The sequence below is a fragment of the Myotis yumanensis genome, unplaced genomic scaffold, assembly GCF_028538775.1.
Source record: "Myotis yumanensis isolate MYYU_CA2020_CCGP unplaced genomic scaffold, mMyoYum1.0.hap1 SCAF_6, whole genome shotgun sequence".
In the NCBI taxonomy this organism is placed as follows: domain Eukaryota; kingdom Metazoa; phylum Chordata; class Mammalia; order Chiroptera; family Vespertilionidae; genus Myotis; species Myotis yumanensis.
In genome coordinates, this window is record NW_027223757.1 from 73,470,399 (window position 1) to 73,488,076 (window position 17,678).

General features: G+C 39.8%; 1 protein-coding gene across 1 annotated transcript in view; it reads left to right on the forward strand.

Annotated features, from left to right (window-relative positions):
• The first annotated feature begins 1,117 nt into the window (after window positions 1–1,117).
• COL21A1 (collagen type XXI alpha 1 chain) overlaps window positions 1,118–17,678 on the forward strand; it is a 178,250-nt gene continuing 161,689 nt past the window's right edge. The window contains exon 1 of the mRNA XM_070418364.1: window positions 1,118–1,217. The gene's annotated coding sequence lies outside the window, so the exon portion shown is untranslated. The remainder of the gene's footprint in view (window positions 1,218–17,678) is intronic.

Here is a 17,678-nt window from a genome sequence, read left to right on the forward strand (position 1 = left end):
TGAAAGAAGCCATTTCTTTGTCAAGAGTCTCTCTTGAGGAGATATTAATCCACTCATTCATTCAGCGGATATTTATTAAACACTTACTGTGTTCCAGGTGTTGCTTTAGATGCAGAGGATAAAGCTGGGTATAAGACCAATTCTCTGTCCTCATAGAGTTACCTTGAGATGGAATCAAAACAAAAGAGTAACAGAAAAATAATAAAATTTTAAAAGAAGTGGGGTTAGGGGATGGGCATGATTGTGGGGGTTTCCATTTGGATGGGCTGTGCAGGAAGGACTCTCCGGAAGTGACACTTGAGACTTGAATGAGGAGACGCAGGCCATCATGATACGGTCTGGAGCAGAGTTTAGGAAACAGAGAAATAGCAGATGAGAGGAGAGCACAGGGGTGTGGATAGGAAAGGCCACAGGCCATACTGTAGGGAACTAGAATGAGAAGTGGGGAGAGTGACAGGTGAGAGCCAGCTAGCTGTGGGCCAGAAAGCAGTGGAGTGCTAAGCACAGGAACTTCCCGACTGCTCTGTGAAGAATGGACTAAGAGGGGCAGAGCACAGAGCGTCCTTTTATAGTCAGAAGGCAGTGCCCTTGTTCCAGGACTTCCCTGCACCTCCGGAATCCTCGGAGGTAACTGCCTGTCTGAGAGGGAACTCCTCTCAGGTTTTCCGGCAACTGTTACCTGAGGTTAAAGGCAGGCACATCAGTCAGTTTGCTGTTGGGCGGATTAGGGTGGCTCACCCAGGTGCCCCAGTGCCCTGCTCACAGGCCCAGGGAGGAAGGGCTCCCAGCGCCCCCGCCTCGCTTAGTGCTTGTCCTTTCAACCTCTGAGTTGCCTTTATCTTTCCTGCTTCCTCCCAGGAGTACATTTTCTGGTCCCAGCAGGATTTGAAGTATGTTTCCATCAGGCTTCCACTAACAGTTCGCACTTGCAGATCCAGATCCAAAACCCACCCTCTGGCCTTCGCCCCGGAAAGGGGGCGGGTGGGGAGCGCGAACCTTATCTCCAGGGCTCCGCCTCCGGGGGCTGAGAGCGAGTTCCGAGCCGCGGCGCTCTGCACTGGCGCTGCCGGGACGCGGGCTCCGGGCGGAGGGCGGCAAACCCGCTGCAGCCCAGCTTTTCTCCGCGCTGGGGCTGGTCACCGCCCGGGACACCCTGTACCCCTGGTGCAGAACGCAGCTGCCTGCGAGGGCAACCCGGACCCTGGACACCGCGCCAGGTAAGGTGACACCTCTTTCTCCTCTCTCCTGGCCAGAATGACCATTAGGGGGCTTCAGAGCTGGCCCCCCGGGGCTGCAGGTTGGCATTTTGGGGGTTCTGAGGGTGCAGTTTTCTCCCGGCGAACCGGGAGGTAGACTCCACGCCCGGCTTGGAGGATGGGATGTCAGTTTGTCTTGCAAAGTTACTTGGGTGTTAATGAATGTAGAGGTTCCCTGGGCGCTGATTTCTGCCTCAGTGTTTGGCCTCTGAGAATGAATAACATGCGGGGATTTACTTCCCTAAACTCATCGCTCTCTGCCTTTATCTCCCTGGAAGGGGCTGTGGCGTCCGCACGTGGTGCGCCCAGGGAACGGGACGCGGGCGCGCAGGGCTGGGGCTGCGGGGGGTGGACCAGCAGTTCTTCGCGCTTGGGGCACAGCAGACTCACCGGGGGAGCTTAATAAAATCCGGTGCTTGAGCAGCATCCCGGTCCAATGAAATCAGAATATCCAGGAGCGGGACTTTGGGCATCCACATGTAGAAAACTGTTACCAGGTGATTCCCATGTGAAGTAGATTGGGAACCAGTGAGTGGAAGCAGCGGTTCTCAAAGTGTGCTCTCTGGCCCGCAGCTTCAGCGTCACCTGGGGAACTCTTAGAAATGCAAAATCTAGGGCGGAGCTGACACTGGGATCCGGGCCCAGCTTTGTGTTTTAGTGAGCCCTCAGGTGCTGCTAGAGTTTGCGGACTTTGAGAGCTTGGGTTGGATCTCAGCTGGGGTGAGGGCAAACACCTGCAAAGCCCCCTCCCAGGGGGGATGGGGGAGGAAACAGACCATTTTTGGAAAATCTAAGGTATACTGTGGACTTTGGAGGATCCCATAAAGGACAGATGCTTGCCATCATCTCCAGCAATTTTTACATCGTAGAATTCGCTTATTTGCTTTAGGAGAGATTAGGAATTTTTTTTTTTTTTTTCTTTAGAGTTGAAATGAAGCCAAAGGAGAAATGTACATGAGAGTCTTCTAGCTGTAATCGCATGAACCTTTGGCCCCCGATGACATGATCCCAGAGCAGTCCTGTCATCAGCGCACATTACAGGACTCATACGCAGTCTCATTTTTTAAAAAAAGCAATTGGAGTTTTCAGGGATTCGTGCCAATTCTCCAGAGTGAGAGGGAATTCAGCATTACAGGTCTCTGGAATGTCTGAAGTGGCGCTCCCTCCAACCCCCCTCTTTTAATAGAGACCTGAGATTTCAAAATTTTGGCCAAAAAAAAAAAATCCAGCTTTTTCAAAGTCATTAGTACAGAAGTAAAAATGGCTTTGCAAATAAGCTTAAGTGGATTAGAAAATCTAACATTGGCCACAAAAGCTAGAATAGGCATGACTCCAGTCCCAGCACGTGTGCCGGGGCGGACACAGTGCTAACTGTACCAAGACTTTCTGTACTGAGAATGTTTACTTTCCAAGCTGCTGCCTGTGCCAAGTTATGATTGAGGTATATGAACGTGTTAAGGGACAGGCACTAAACTTGTGTTGAGAAAACTGGGGGAGATGGAGATAGTGATTAGGAACAGGGGCCTTGGTCTGAGGCTCCAGCCGCAGGTTCAACACCTGCTGGTCTGCTTCTCATGCTCTTGGATGGTGGCATCAATTCTCCAGGCCTCACTTTCCTCATCTGTAAAATGGGGACTGTAGTCGTATAATGCATACTCCAAAATTGTTGCCTGAGTTAAATGAAATGATTCTTCTAAAATGTCTCACAGAGTAAATTAAATATTTGCTAGCTTAAAATATGCACATACCACATACAAACTGGAAAGAAAACAAAAACCTAATCCAAACACCTTGATAGAAAAAGTACAGATACTGATAACATGATCAGGTTTTGTATTTATTTACATGCCGACACCACCGTTAGAATGTAAAGTTTTTGCTTTTTACCTGAATGTGAACATACGGTCATCCTCAATTTATCTTCAGAATTTTATTGTGTTTTATATAGAACTTTCTAGAAAAAGATTTAAAGTAGCCTAGCTTCAAATGAACAGCCTTGTCTTTAGCTACACTCCCTGTCTATGGTGAAGGATTTCAGCATGTGGTGGAGTTTATAATCTATTTACATTCACATTTAAATAGTCTTAAACTCACACTATCCAGGATATCATTCCTTATAAAAGAAAATTCATATACTGATAGGAAGAGGGCATTATAAGTGGCACACCATGGCCTCCAAGAGAACCAGTTGGGAAGTACTGTCTGGTGTTTCTTAGGTTCTTGAGAGAATAAAATGAAACCTTTACCAGTTACATCAAGATTTGTTCAATATAAGACAAAGCAGCCGAAACTGGTTTGGCTCAGTGGATAGAGCGTTGGCCTGCGGACTGAAAGGTTCCAGGTTCGAGTCCGGTCAAGGGCATGTACCTGGGTTGCGGGCATATCCCCAGTAGGAGATGTGCAGGAGGCAGCGGATCGATGTTTCTCTCTCATCGATGTTTCTAACTCTCTATCTCTCTCCCTTCCTCTCTGTAAAAAATCAATAAAATATATTTAAAAAAAAAAAAAGACAAAGCAAAATGAGGACACACAGCAAGGACAGGCCTACATTGGCAAAAAGGGTAGTTGAGGTCATTTAAAGGTCATTTTTCTTCTTAATTGCAGTAATTTCAAAATGCATCAAATCATATATATTAAAAGCAATTTCTTTCACATTGTTTGATTGGACCTGATTCAGATGATTCTCTGAGGATCAAATGGTTCTACTGGAAAAAAAAATTATTATATTAATTCCAAAAAGGATGCCAAATGCTTCTGTACTTTGAAAGTAGTCTTAATTCTCCTTTAACTTCAGTGATAAAATGACTATTAAATTTCTAACTTAAGTACCTTTTTATCACTCATCTTGCATCTTTTTTTAATTAAATTTATTGGGGTGACACTGGTTAATAAAATCATTTAGGTTTCAAGTGTACAATTCTATAACACATCATCTGTATATTGCATTGTGTGTTTAACACCCAAAGTCAAATCTCCTTCTGTCACCATATATTTGACCACCTTTACCCTTTGTTACCTCCCCTCTCATTTTCTAATGGTAACCACCGTACTGTTGTCAGTATCTATGAATTTTTGTTTGTCTTGTTTGTTCATTTGTTGTTTTCAGTTTTATATCTTACATACGAGTGAAATCATATGGTTCTTGACTTTTTTCCATCTGACTTATTTCACTTAGCATGATATTCTCAAGATTCATCCATGTTGTCCTAAATGGCAGTATTTCATCTTATGGCTGAGTAGTATTTCATTGTATGTATATACCACATCTTTATCTAATCACCAATCAAAGGACACTTCTGTTGTTTCCATGACTTGGCCACCATGAATAATGTTGCAATGATCACAGGGGTACATAAATCTTTTTGTGAATAAAGGCTTTCAAAATTTCAGGTAGACACCCAGAAAAAGGGTTGCTGGCTTATATGGTAACTTATTCTTACTTTTTTGAGGAACTGCCATACTGTTTTCCATAGTGGCTGTACCGGTTTACATTCCCACCATCAGTGAATGAAGGTTTCTGTTTATCCACAACCTCTCCAACACTTGTTTTTACTTGTCTTATTGATAATAGCCCTTCTGACAGGTGCGAGGTGGTATCACATTGTAGTTTTGATTTGCATTTCAAACTCTGCCTATTACCAAACTTGCATGACTTCTAAAAGACTAAACATAATCCAAATTCCAGCATATAAACATCTTAGTGACTCATCCATTCAGGAAATCAGGTCTTTATTAGGATACTGTTGAAATTACAATTTAATGTTATTAAATTGAATAGAATTAGAATTTAATGTTATTAAATTAATTGTAATTACATTTTAATGTAAGTAGGTTTTTTTTGTTTGGCTCACTGTGTATGAAATGAATAGCTGTGGGGATGAAAAGGGAAGATCAGAGGCACATCTCTTGATGGGAAAAATGAAGGATTGTGGAAGCAAATTCAGACTCTCAGTACTCAAATTAGTGTTCCGGATAACTTAACTGAAGAGCTAAGAGAGTATGTGATGTTGCAATTCAGTGACAGGATATGGCCAATTAGGAACGATCAATATTGCAATGCCCCGCAGTAGTTTTATAATTCCCCATAAGGCCTGGAGCAGGGATGATCATAAACAAGCCTGTGTAATTGCACTTGATTTACATAACCTGGCTCACTTAGAAAGGTTTTGATAAGAGTTACCTGGCATTCATTTGGGTTCATTTTGAGGGCCTATTTGTTTTAAAGTGGATTGTTTTACTATTAAATCCAGTCTTGAAAGTCTTGTGAGTAAACACATCACAGAAAATGGGTACATGTTTTAATTTTGTTATTTATTATCTTTAGATTACACTGTTCAGCATGCAATAGTAATTCTTTAGCTTGATTCATTATCATTCTTGTGAAAACAAAGTTGAAATGCTTATTTCTGGCAGGTGGTTTAATCTCAAAGAGAATTAGCCATGGATGCTGAGTTTCTCAACTTTCTCTACCTCATGATTAAAGACACATTCTTTGCCCTAGTCGTTGTAAAAAAAATCTTTATTGTTGAAAGAATTACATATGTCCCCCCTCTATCCCGCTCCTGCACCCTAGCCAGTTTGGTTCAGGGAATAGAGTGTTGGCTGTCAGACGGAAGGGTCCTGGCTTAGATTCCAGTCAAGGGCACATACATCAGTTGCAGGCTTGTTCCCTGGCCCTGGTTGGGGCCTGCTCGGGAGGCAACCTATCAACGTGTCTCTCTTACATCGCTGTTTCTCTCTCTTTGTCTCTCCCCGTCCCTTTCACTCTCTCTAAAAATTGATGGAAAATATCCTTGGGTGAGAATTAACAACAAAAAAGACATACACTCTTCAGCCAGACTGCCTAGCCTTACCCCTGACTCTGGGACTTACTAGTCATTTGAACTTGGACGAGTTACATAAGCTTTTTTTTGCTTCTTTTTTCTAATTAGTAAAAATGGGGTCATAGTACCTACCTCAGAAGGATTGTTGTAAGGAGTGAGTTGACACATATGAATTTTTTTTTAATTTAAAAAAATATATATTTTATTGATTTTTTTATAGAGAGGAAAGGAGAGGCATAGAGAGTTAGAAACATCGATGAGAGAGAAACATCGATCAGCTGTCTCCTGCACACTCCTTACTGGGGATCTGCCCGCAACCAAGGCACATGCCCTTGACTGGAATCGAACCTGGGACCCTTGAGTCTGCAGGCCGATGTTCTATCCACTGAGCCAAACCAGTCAGAGCATGAATTTTTCTTTTAACAGTGTCTGGCTCAGGGGTGGGCAAACTTTTTGACTCGAGGGCCACAATGGGTTCTTAAACTGGACTGGAGGGCCGGAACAAAAGCATGGATGGAGTGTTTGGGTGAACTAATATAAATTCAAAGTAAACATCATTACATAAAAGGGTACGGTCTTTTTTTTTTTTTTTTTTTTTTAGTTTTATTCATTTCAAACGGGCCGAATCTGGCCCACGGGCTGTAGTTTGCCCACGGCTGGCTCTGGCTCATAGTAAATACTTAATAAGAATTTGCAATTCTTTTTTTTAATATATATTTCTTTATTGATTTCAGAGAGGAATGGAGAAGGAGAGAGAGAGAAACATCAATGATGAAAGAGAATCATTGATAGGCTGCCTCCTGCATGCCCTCTACTGGGGATCGAGCCCATAGCCTGGCCAAGTGCCCTTGACCGGAATCGAACCCTAGACCCTTCAGTCCGCAGGCCGACACTCTTCAGCTGTGGGCAAACTATGGCCCGCGGGCCAGATTCGGCCCATTTGAAATGAATAAAACTAAAAAAAAAAAAGACCGTACCCTTTTATGTAATGATGTTTACTTTGAATTTATATTAGTTCACCCAAACACTCCATCCATGCTTTTGTTCGGGCCCTCCGGTCCAGTTTAAGAACCCATTGTGGCCCTCGAGTCAAAAAGTTTGCCCACCCCTGCGTCTAGCTATTGAGCCAAACTGGCTAGGGCAGAATTTGCAATTCTTTTACTGTGGACATTAATGAATGGTTTAAGCTGAAGCTCTCTTTTCTGTTTTTACCTCAGAAAACTGGACCCTAAAAAAGAAGTAGCCATTTACATGATCTTCATTTGATGTTTTGTTTTTTTTTCTTCTATTTTAGCTAGTGGGGGAATTTGTTTTCAGAATACATGAAGTACTTCAAGTTTCTCAGAAAATAATACAATATTTTGAACATCTGTAAAAATTCTCAGATACCGATGCTGCTGGCCCGAGACCACACGTTAAGAGTCGCTGCATTAAGTCCATGGTTCTCAAACTTGACTGCACTTTGGAATCACTTGAGAACAGTTTAGAATGCTGATGCTCAACCTGATTTAAAAAAATTTAATTCGTTTGGTTAATTTATTGTGAAAAGGAATAATGTAATAGTGTCCTTTATAAAGAGAGGTCTATTAACGGCATCCATGGGATTCCCATGTACTCATAAACTTTTTAGAACAGTTAGGGAGATTAGATTTTTGTGTAATATAAATGAGGAAACAGGCTTGGAGGCATCATTCTTGACTAAGGGCTCAAGGTGGCCCAGGATAGCAGCTCAGGTTTCCTGTCTTCTACTCTGCATTTTTTCATTCACCTACCTTGCCTTCTGAAAAATCAGATCGTGTAACAAGAGGCACATAATCCAGGAGAGTGTTTTTGGAATACTGTAGGTCTTTTTGTCCTATTTAACCCAGTTTGATTTCAGGGTTATTTATTCCAAAGATTTCCTTAATGAAAAACCACTGAAAACAATATGTGCACAATGACAAGAAATTACTCTGTAGGTATCTGTTGTGAAAAGGATCATCTTTTCCACTAGGTTTGTCTTTTCTAAGGATTTAATTTAGTCCTCCCCTACCCCCTTTATTGTTTCTTTGACATTTTGGTTTTCACTAATGAAAAACTCAGAAGATATGGTTGAAAATTTCAGGAAACATTGACAGTTTTCTCAAGTCCAAGTTTGGTGACCTTCTGGGAATGCTGCCAGTGGCTTGTGTTAGAGTCAGTGTTTAGTTTTTGTTTTGACTTGTCTTGTTTTGATCTAGGTCAATTTAGCTATGATTGCAGTGTTTCGTTACCCCTTAACTATTTGTTTTTACAGTGACTGGTGTTAAGAACAAAAGATTAAGGACCAAGAAAATTTCCTTTTTAAAATTTAAAGTAAAAAGACATTTTAATGAAGTTTGAACTTTATAGAAAGTTTGTTCCACTAAAAACATTCTTTGGAAAAAATTTTTAATTTTTTAAAAATTGTGTAACGGGTAAATAAAAACAAACATTCAGAAAATATGTATTGTATTTTTATGATGACTTTTCAAATCCATAGGAGGCTCAATGATTGAAATAACTTATTGAAATATATACTTTTAAAAATTCTGAAACTTTTGTACATGAATTTTGCTACTTTATTGGGAAGAGAGAGTTTGATTCCACCTCATGGGGTTTGTGTAGGCATGTGTTTTCCAGTAGTAACCTGAATAGAGCATTAAAGATAAGACAGGGAGAAATATTCTTTGTAAGGGTTCAGCCATTCTTCAGGTAGTGATTAAGTGCCTATCAAATGCCTAGCTATCCTCAGAGGATTCTGAGAAGTTGCTAACTTCAGTTTAGTTAGTCTATTAATAGCCAATTGGAAATTTCTTTTAAATGGAATATTCCCTTCAATTTATTATATAAAAATAACATTTTATAAATATCTTTAAGTGAAAAAACGTATAAGACAAAAAGAGTTTTCATTTAAATTTAGAAAAATCTATAAGCATAGCATGATGTGTCACTTGGTTTCTCTCAAATCATGTTTTTGTTTGTTAATCCTCACCTGAGGATATTTTTCCCATTGCTTTTCAGAGAGAGTAGATGGGAGGGAGGAGGGGGAGAGAGAGCAGAAGAGAGAGAGAGAGAGAGAGAGAGAGAGAGAGAGAGAGAATGATGTGAGAAAGACACTTAGATGGGTTGCCTCCCACACATACCCTGACCAGGGGTGGAAACTGAATCTGAAACCATGGTAAGTGCCCTTGACTGGGAATCAAACCCTGGGCCCTTAGGTGCACAGGCTGATGCTCTAACCACTTAGCACACCACCCAGGGCTCAAACCATTTTTTATTTTCACTTGATATAATGTTATGTGTCAATCTGTAGAATGGGTTGGATGTGGTTTGAAGGTATATCTTAGCAAGAAGTGGAGAGGTTATCTTAGAGAGGCACCATAGAGAAGGTAAACATCCTCGGTCCTAAGAATATAGAAACTCACCCTTCCCTTTCAGCAGTCTGCCTTCTCATAATTGTACAATGCCTTTACTTTCTCATCCTGATCAAATCGGTAGTCACCTAGCACCTCTGGATTAAGGTTTGAAATGAGAGTGAAATAAAAGCTGTGGGGAGCAGGGATTACATGGTAACTGTCTTAACCAGAATGTTACAGGCAGAATCCCTTCTTGGGTCCCTGTGGAATGAGGAGGGAGCAGGGATCAAAACAGCCGGTGGGATTCAGAGTTCTTGATGGCAAGCAGAGGCACATGGAGCCTATTATGAATTCCTGTATATTTAGTGAAAGCAAACATGTGAGTGTGTAGTGAGTAGTACAGTCCAAGTTATATGTCATTTCTCTACCACCGTTTAAATAATAGTAATAATATTTATATGCTAACCACTAAATAAATAGATGCTCTCATTATGTCTAAGAAGGATGTGAATCAGGAAATGGAGAACCTGATTTCTCATCCCAGCCTGCCACCAACTTACTGAAAAGCTGGTAGCTTAGAAAAGCCTATGGTAAGGGAGAGCCGGGCAGGGGTGATTGTAAAGTCTTCTTTCATTTTGCTGTTTGCATTTTTTTCTTTTTCTTGGTCAAAAGCACCCTTTGAGACCATCATGGACCATGTAAAGAATTGCAGCTTAGAGCATCCATATTGTTTAAGTCACTGTGGAGTAGCATCCTTCGGGAAGTCAATTTACTGAGAAATGGAGAAGGCATTCCTACAATGCCTGTTTACATACTTCTTGACTGTGCACTGAAGATGGATGTTACTGTACATGAGGAATAATGAAATAACAGATCTTTTTATATCCAGAAAATTTTAATGATGGCTAAACAAATTTTTCTTTGGCCTCCATGTGGGAATCTATAATAATAAAAGCATAATATGCAAATTAGACTGGACATCCTCCTGGACGTCCTTCCTTCCGGACAAAGCTGCAGCGGGCAGGGGCTGTGGCAGAGGCCCCCAGCCACAGCAGCAGTGGGCGGGGGCTGGGGCCAAGGCCCTTGCATGAATTTCGTGCATTTTGTGCATCGGGACTCTAGTCTATACAGTGGGGCCTTGACTTACGAGTGTCCTGACTAACGAGTTTTTTGAGATACCAGCTGTCTCTTGGCCATTTTTTTGCATTGAGTTGACAGAGTAATTTGAGTTAACGAGCTCCTTAATGAGTTCGGTCTTGGAACGAATTAAACTCGTAAGTCAAGGCCCCACTGTATATATATATAAAAGGTTAATATGCTTAGTGTCCATCTGACTGGCCATTTACAGAGAAATGGCACCATGGACCTGGCGCCCACAGAGCAACACTCAGCTTCCCCCAAGTAGGACACAGGTCCCACCACCACCCCAGAGTGACAGCCCACCAAATCGCAGCCAATGCCGCCGAGACCCCATGGTGCAAAATGCGGCCCACAGCCCAGCCCAGCTTTGGGCGCCAGGTGCAACGCCCAGCTTCCTCTCCCTAGCAATTAGCCTTCTTACAGTTTCTTCAGCCCTGGAACGACTTGCTTTATAGCCAGGTGCAAACATTTTACACTTTTAACCAAATATCTGTGAAGCGTTTTCCTGTGCCTCATCTCATTTGATCCTCACAGAAGTCCTGGAGTAGGTAGATAGGAGACTTGGTGGAATCCTGTTTTCATTAGCCAGAAAACAGAGATTTAGAAACCTTAGAAACTTCACCTGACTGAAAAGAAGTAATAAATGGTGGACCTTGAAAATGACTTCAGGTTTTCTCACTGCACAGAATATAGTCAAACACTGTTGCAGTTAAATATTTTACCCTTTGTTCTCGCAGGGTGATCTACAATAATAATCTGCTTTGTGTTGATATTTACTGCTGTGTTGCTGACAATTATCTGAAAGAGAAGTTGGGGTGCTTCAGTGGGCTGGAAAAAGTTTAGCTAAATCAGAAAGCAGCTCTAATTAAGCAAGTTTATTCTACATCTATAAAAGGCTAAGTTGATTCTTTGTCCTAAAAACGAGCATGTTCATAAATTAAATGAAGAAATTTTGGATTTACTCAATGGAGATTTTCACACCTATTTGAGTGATGATTCCATCGATTCAATGGGTGAAGCTGAAAAGGAAAATTTTCCCATCAAATTTCTTAATAGTATTACTCCTTCGGGAATGCTGTGCCATAAATTAAAATTGAAAGTAGGTGCAATCATCATGCTACTGAGAAATCTTAATAGTAAATGGGGTCTTTGTCATGGTACTAGATTTATTATCACAAGATTATGACCTAACATAATTGAGGCTGAAGTATTAACAGGATCTGAGGAAGCAGAGGTTGTTCTGATTCCAAGAATTGATTTGTCCCCATCTGACACTGGCCTACCATTTAAATTAATTTGAAGACAGTTTCCTGTGATACCAGCATTTGCACTGACTATTAATAAATCACAAGGACAAACTTTAGACAGAGTAGGAATATTTTTACCTGAACTTGTTTTCAGACATGATCAGTTATATGTTGCTTTCTCTTGAGTTCGAAGAGTGTGTGACGTTAAAGTTGTAAATACTTCATCACAAGGGAAATTAGGCAAGCACTCTGAAAGTGTTTTTACTCTTACTGTGATATACAGGAGACATTAGAATAAGTTTAATCAATTTATTAGTCATCATATCAGTGTTGTTTTTATATTATGTTTTTGTTGTTTTCATATCATGTCTTTGTTGTTGTTATATCATGTTATTTATTTATTAATCAATTTATATATTGTTTTCATGTACATTTTACTAATTTTCTTTCACCTCGGACACTTCTATTACAGAGAAAGGGTGAATAACGATATTAAAATATTTTCTTCTAATTAATTTCCTTTCAATGTGCATGAATCTGTGCACCAGGCCACTAGTTATATAAATAATGTTCATTGGTCTTTTCAACGCTTGAAAAATTTTTTTTCTGATTCTGAATTATGGGCTTTGTGAGGGAAATCATGTTTATATGAATAATCAAATGATATTTATAAGCTCTAAATTACATGTTTCTCAAAATGTTAACAGTTGTGTTTGGGTGGCAGAATGATAAATATTTTCTTTTTGCTTTTGTTTATTTTTGTTTGTTTTTAATCCTCACCTGAGGATATTTTTCCACTGATCTTTTGGAGAGAATGGAAGAGAGAGGGAAAGACAGAGAGAAACATTGATGTGAGAGAAACACATCGATTGGTTGCCTCCTGCACGTGCCCTGATCAGGGCCCTGGCTGGGGAGAAGCCTGCAACCAAGGTACATGCCCTCAACTGGAATCAAACCCGGGACCCTTTGGTCTGTAGGCCGACGCTCTATCCACTGAGCAAAACTGGTTAGGGCTATTTTTTAATATACATGTATTACTCCTTCAATACAAAATGAATACATAACTACATGCTTTGTAGACAGAAACATTTGAAACTACAATTTTGAATTCCCATACAAATGAGAGATAATGGTGTAATAATGTGATTAATTTATGTCCCTGTAACTCATAAAGCACATATTGTGCCAGATGTGCTTTTTAAATATCGGACACACTAAGTACAGATAGTACAATCTGGCTAAAATTACATGAGAAAAACATTTTAAAAGCAGAAGAATCAGTTTATTACCTCTTGTGAATGCCAAAAGAATATTATGTATTCTACTAACATTGAGGCCATATAAGATAATAACTAAAATCATGGGTGTTGTGCAGTTGTGGCCCTGACACTTAGCACCTGTGTGACCTTGTGCATGGCATTGAACCTTTTAAAGCTTAATGTGCCCATCTGTTAACTGAAGACGAAGGGACCTATTTCATAGTGTGGTCAGCAAGGTTAAATGGGATAATGCAAATAAACGCGAGTAGCATAGAGCCTGGCCGATAAAAGTACTCAAATTAGCTTAACATTTGTTATTATCATAAGTACAATATTCTCTCTTTCTGAGTTTTCCCCATGAATGTCAGGGTTGGTTGTCATACCACAACCCTATTCCATTGCTGCTTAGGTTAGAATGTCTTGAGGAGGTTCTTGTGGTTGTTCCTATGTTAACCCCTAGAGTGCCAGGGAGCGCAATCGCGCTCCTCCTGTCTTTCGCCAAAAGTGCCGGGAGCGCTATCAAAGCTTCGAAATGGCCTCCAGTTCTAAGTCTGCTTTTATTAGTGATGATGATATTGCTAAATATGTCAATGTAGTAAAGGTTTCCTTAAGTTTTTGAATATGTGACTTCATTTACTTGCGATTCATAATTTTTTTCCTAAACTGCTGTAAAATCAGCAAAAATGCCTTGGCAATTTTAGCATAGTTCCTAGGATATTGGTTGGCACTCAAAGGGTTAATTGTCTCATTACTTCTATTATTATTTGTGGCTGTGGTTAGATCTATGTTCTCCTAAGTCCAACATATATAATATACGTCAGTAAGTTTTTACAAAGTATTTAGAACCAGCAGTTCTCAACCTGTGGGTCGCGACCCCTTTGGCGGTTGAACGACCCTTTCACAGGGGTCGCCTAGGACCATCCTGCATATCAGATATTTACATTATGATTCATAACAGTAGCAACATTACAGTTATGAAGTAGCAACGAAAATAATTTTATGGTTGGGTCACAACATGAGGAACTGTATTTAAAGGGCCAGAAGGTTGAGAACCATTGATTTAGACTAAGCGTGTCTTCTACTCAGCCCCCCAAAAAACAAATCAAAAAGCCATGATGACATGAATCAAACTGACAGATATCAGAACTCTGGAAAAAAGCGTGAATTTTTAAAAATATGTTTTTATTGATTTCAGAATGAGGGAGAGGGATAGAGAGAGAGAAACATCAATGATGAAAGATGTGACCTCCTTGTTTATAGGTCCATGCTCAACCACTGAGCCATGCCAGCTGGGCTGAATATTTTTTATCTCCAACTCCTTCTAAATGATTTAATTAAATGAATGTCTAGACAGTTATCAATATAAGATACTTAGGGTCTCTTGTGCATTTGTGTTTTTATAACTGTGGCTATAAGTATTTTTAATTTTTAGATGGTAACTTCAGATTTGTCATTTTTGGCCAGACCTGTTACATTATTAAGTGCTAAGCCTGAGTCATGCAATGAGTTTGTGCATTTTAAGCGTTTCTACATCATCTTGGATATGGCTGTCAAGTTGAATTCCAAATTTTTCTTCTAGTAACTTGCCATGTTTTTGAGCTTTGGGCCTAAAGCAGCCTGTGTAAGTCTAGAAAAGAAATTATAATGTCACATTTTCAAACTTAATTTGAATACTAATGACAAATTTAAAAGTAAATGTGTGTATGTTTATCCCCTCTTCCAGTTTATCCACAAAGATGAGCATTTATTATAAACTTAGCAGAAGAAAATTTTTCCTTTTCGTTTCTTTTTTGCTTTAGTATTTTTAATCCTTAGGCAAGGCCACTCTATTTTTTAAAAATATATATTTTATTGATTTTTTACAGAGAGGAAAGGAGAGGGATAGAGAGTTAGAAACATCGATGAGAGAGAAACATTGACCAGCTGCCTCCTGCACACCTCCTACTGGGGATGTGCTCGCTACCAAGGTACATGCCCTTGACCGGAATCGAACCTGGGACCTTTCAGTCTGCTGGCCAACGCTCTATCCACTGAGCCAAACTGGTTAGGGCAAGGCCACTCTATTTTATCTGAAGCTGTTTTCTTATCCAAAGCCATGTTTTCAAGGAAACCACTTATACAGAGCTACAGTCTTGCCAAACTGCATTGAAGAAGAGACATAGCCAGGCTTCTTCAGAGTGCAAGACTTTGCTGCTATTATCCTGCACTCTAGAGAACTTCAAATTGTGGCTTTTATTTCTTCAAAATCTTTCTGTTTTCTTAGGGTCGTCTATTGGTATGTTCTAAGGTAAGAAGAGAAAGGAAGAAGGCATATTTTATTATCTGCAAAAGTTGCAAAAATGGATTTTAGTTTCTGTAACCATTATTCTCATTAGAGAGTTTGGAAGTTTTAAGTGGAAAAATTCAGGGATTTTGATATATCAAGGGGGTAAAGGGGACACAGGAACTCCCAAGGAAGTCAGTAATGTGTATTTCATCACTTTCACAGCAAGGATTTATTGGTGACTCTAAAAACATTAAATAGGTGCTATTTGCAAAAAAAACAACCACAAAAAAACAAGAGAAGTGATAAGCCAGCGTGTTTAATTTTAGTGGCTACCAGGGTGCCTAGTAGATAGAGGTTCCATTACTCCAAGTACTTGTCATACAGTTGGGAGATGGACTATTTCAAATATAATTTTTAGGAAGCAAATTAAGACTCTGCAATTGATCTTCAAATGGTCTAATACTGGAAGTAGACACTGTGGAAGATACGGTGTTTTTGTCATGATTTGCTTCATAGAGGAGGTGAGGCTTGAACCTGCTTGTTGAAGCATATTTCAGTTTGAACAAATGGTTCAGTTTATATACACACTCTAGTCAAATACATCACAGGGCTGGAAATTATCCTACAAATAGTTATTGTTTGCAATACAAATATTGTTTACACCAACAATACTTGATGCCTTAACCTCTCTCTCTAGCACACCTAATGTGCGAATTATTCAGTACCAGAAACATCCAATGATGGGCCACTTTCAGTTTTAGGGACATCCCCATTTATTTAAAACTTCCCTCAAATTAAACTGAAAACGTCCTCTCTGGAATTTCCAGGCATTGATCCTAATTCTGTACTCTGGGAGTGACAGGGACAAGTTAATTTCTTTTCCACATGGCAGTCTGTGAGTATCTGAAGACAAGTGAAACATCATATTCTAAAACTGCTTCTCTTTTGCAGCGGTCTGGAGTTACATCTCCAATCTGGTCAGCCTTCCCTGGTCACACTGCATTTGATTCGCTCTGACCATTGGTTGCTGAATAGAAAGGGTGCTGCCCTGTTCTCTTTCTCTCTCAGAGCCCAAGACCAAATGAATTGTTGGCAACCAGTTCACACTAATGACTTTAGTTTACCATTGACCCTAGACCTTTCAGTCTACTCAGACCTGCTAGTAAGCCAACTGATTCCTACCGAGCCTTCTACGATCCAGATTTTGGCTCCCAGGATTTTCCTGTGTTTCTTTTGAATTGTGTCTTCTTGCAGTTGGTCCATTATTTATCCAGGTGAGATTTTAGCTTTGTCTGGAAATTGATTTGCAACTAATCTTTGCCCTCACCCAAATTACAAATATCTAATTAAATGGCCAGGGCGAATGGCAGAATTCTAAAACATATTACTAGAAACTTCCTACTAGGTTGGCATAAGGTGTTACTCTTCATCGGGGAGCCATTTAATTAGTTTTATATTAAGCTTGCATTTATCTGTTTTCAGTGAGCATGGTATTCTAATGTCAGCCTAGTACTCCCATCAGAGAACTACAGGTCAATTCGATATCATTTATTCTTGACACTTAACAAGTGTTTTAGGTAGATTTCTTGTTTTAAGCAGCATATAGATGGACTTAAAAACACACACACACACACACACACACACACACACACACACACCTGAAATTTCTGAATTCTAAATAGCAAATTTAACCCATTAAACTTGATTATAATTGCTAACATATTTGGACTCTTCTCTTTCATGCTACTTGGGTTTTTATTTTTACCATGCTCTCTTGTGCTTTATTATAATGATTATTATTAGTTTTTTAAAATTTTTGTTTGGAATTAAGTTGGCTTCATTTTCTTCTCCTACCAGTCATCTCTGGAAATTATATTCCTGTTTACATAATAATGGTTACCATTATATTTCTATATCAATTACAACTTGAGGTTTTCTAATAGCCAGTTGGAATCGTTCCACCACCTCTGAGATAATGTACTTACTCTCTTTACAGGATCTGTTTCACCCTCACTGCCCTTCATCCCCCACTCCCCACCCTGCTCCCTGTTTGAGAACTCGTATTTTATTTCTAGAATGTTATTAACTTTTTAAAGTAACAATTTTAGACAGAAGTTTATTTTGGAGAAATGGTTAGAGGAAAGAGGCAAATTTTGTTCATTTAAAAATAATTCTCTACCCCACAAATAGCTTCGTTTGTTTATCTTCTGATAATTTACTGGAGAGAGTGAATAGATAGTAAACATTTGAGTTCTTTTATGTTCAGATGATCAAAATTTTCATAAATGAATGTTTCTTTGGTTAGGTCCATATTTTCCTACAGAACTTGGA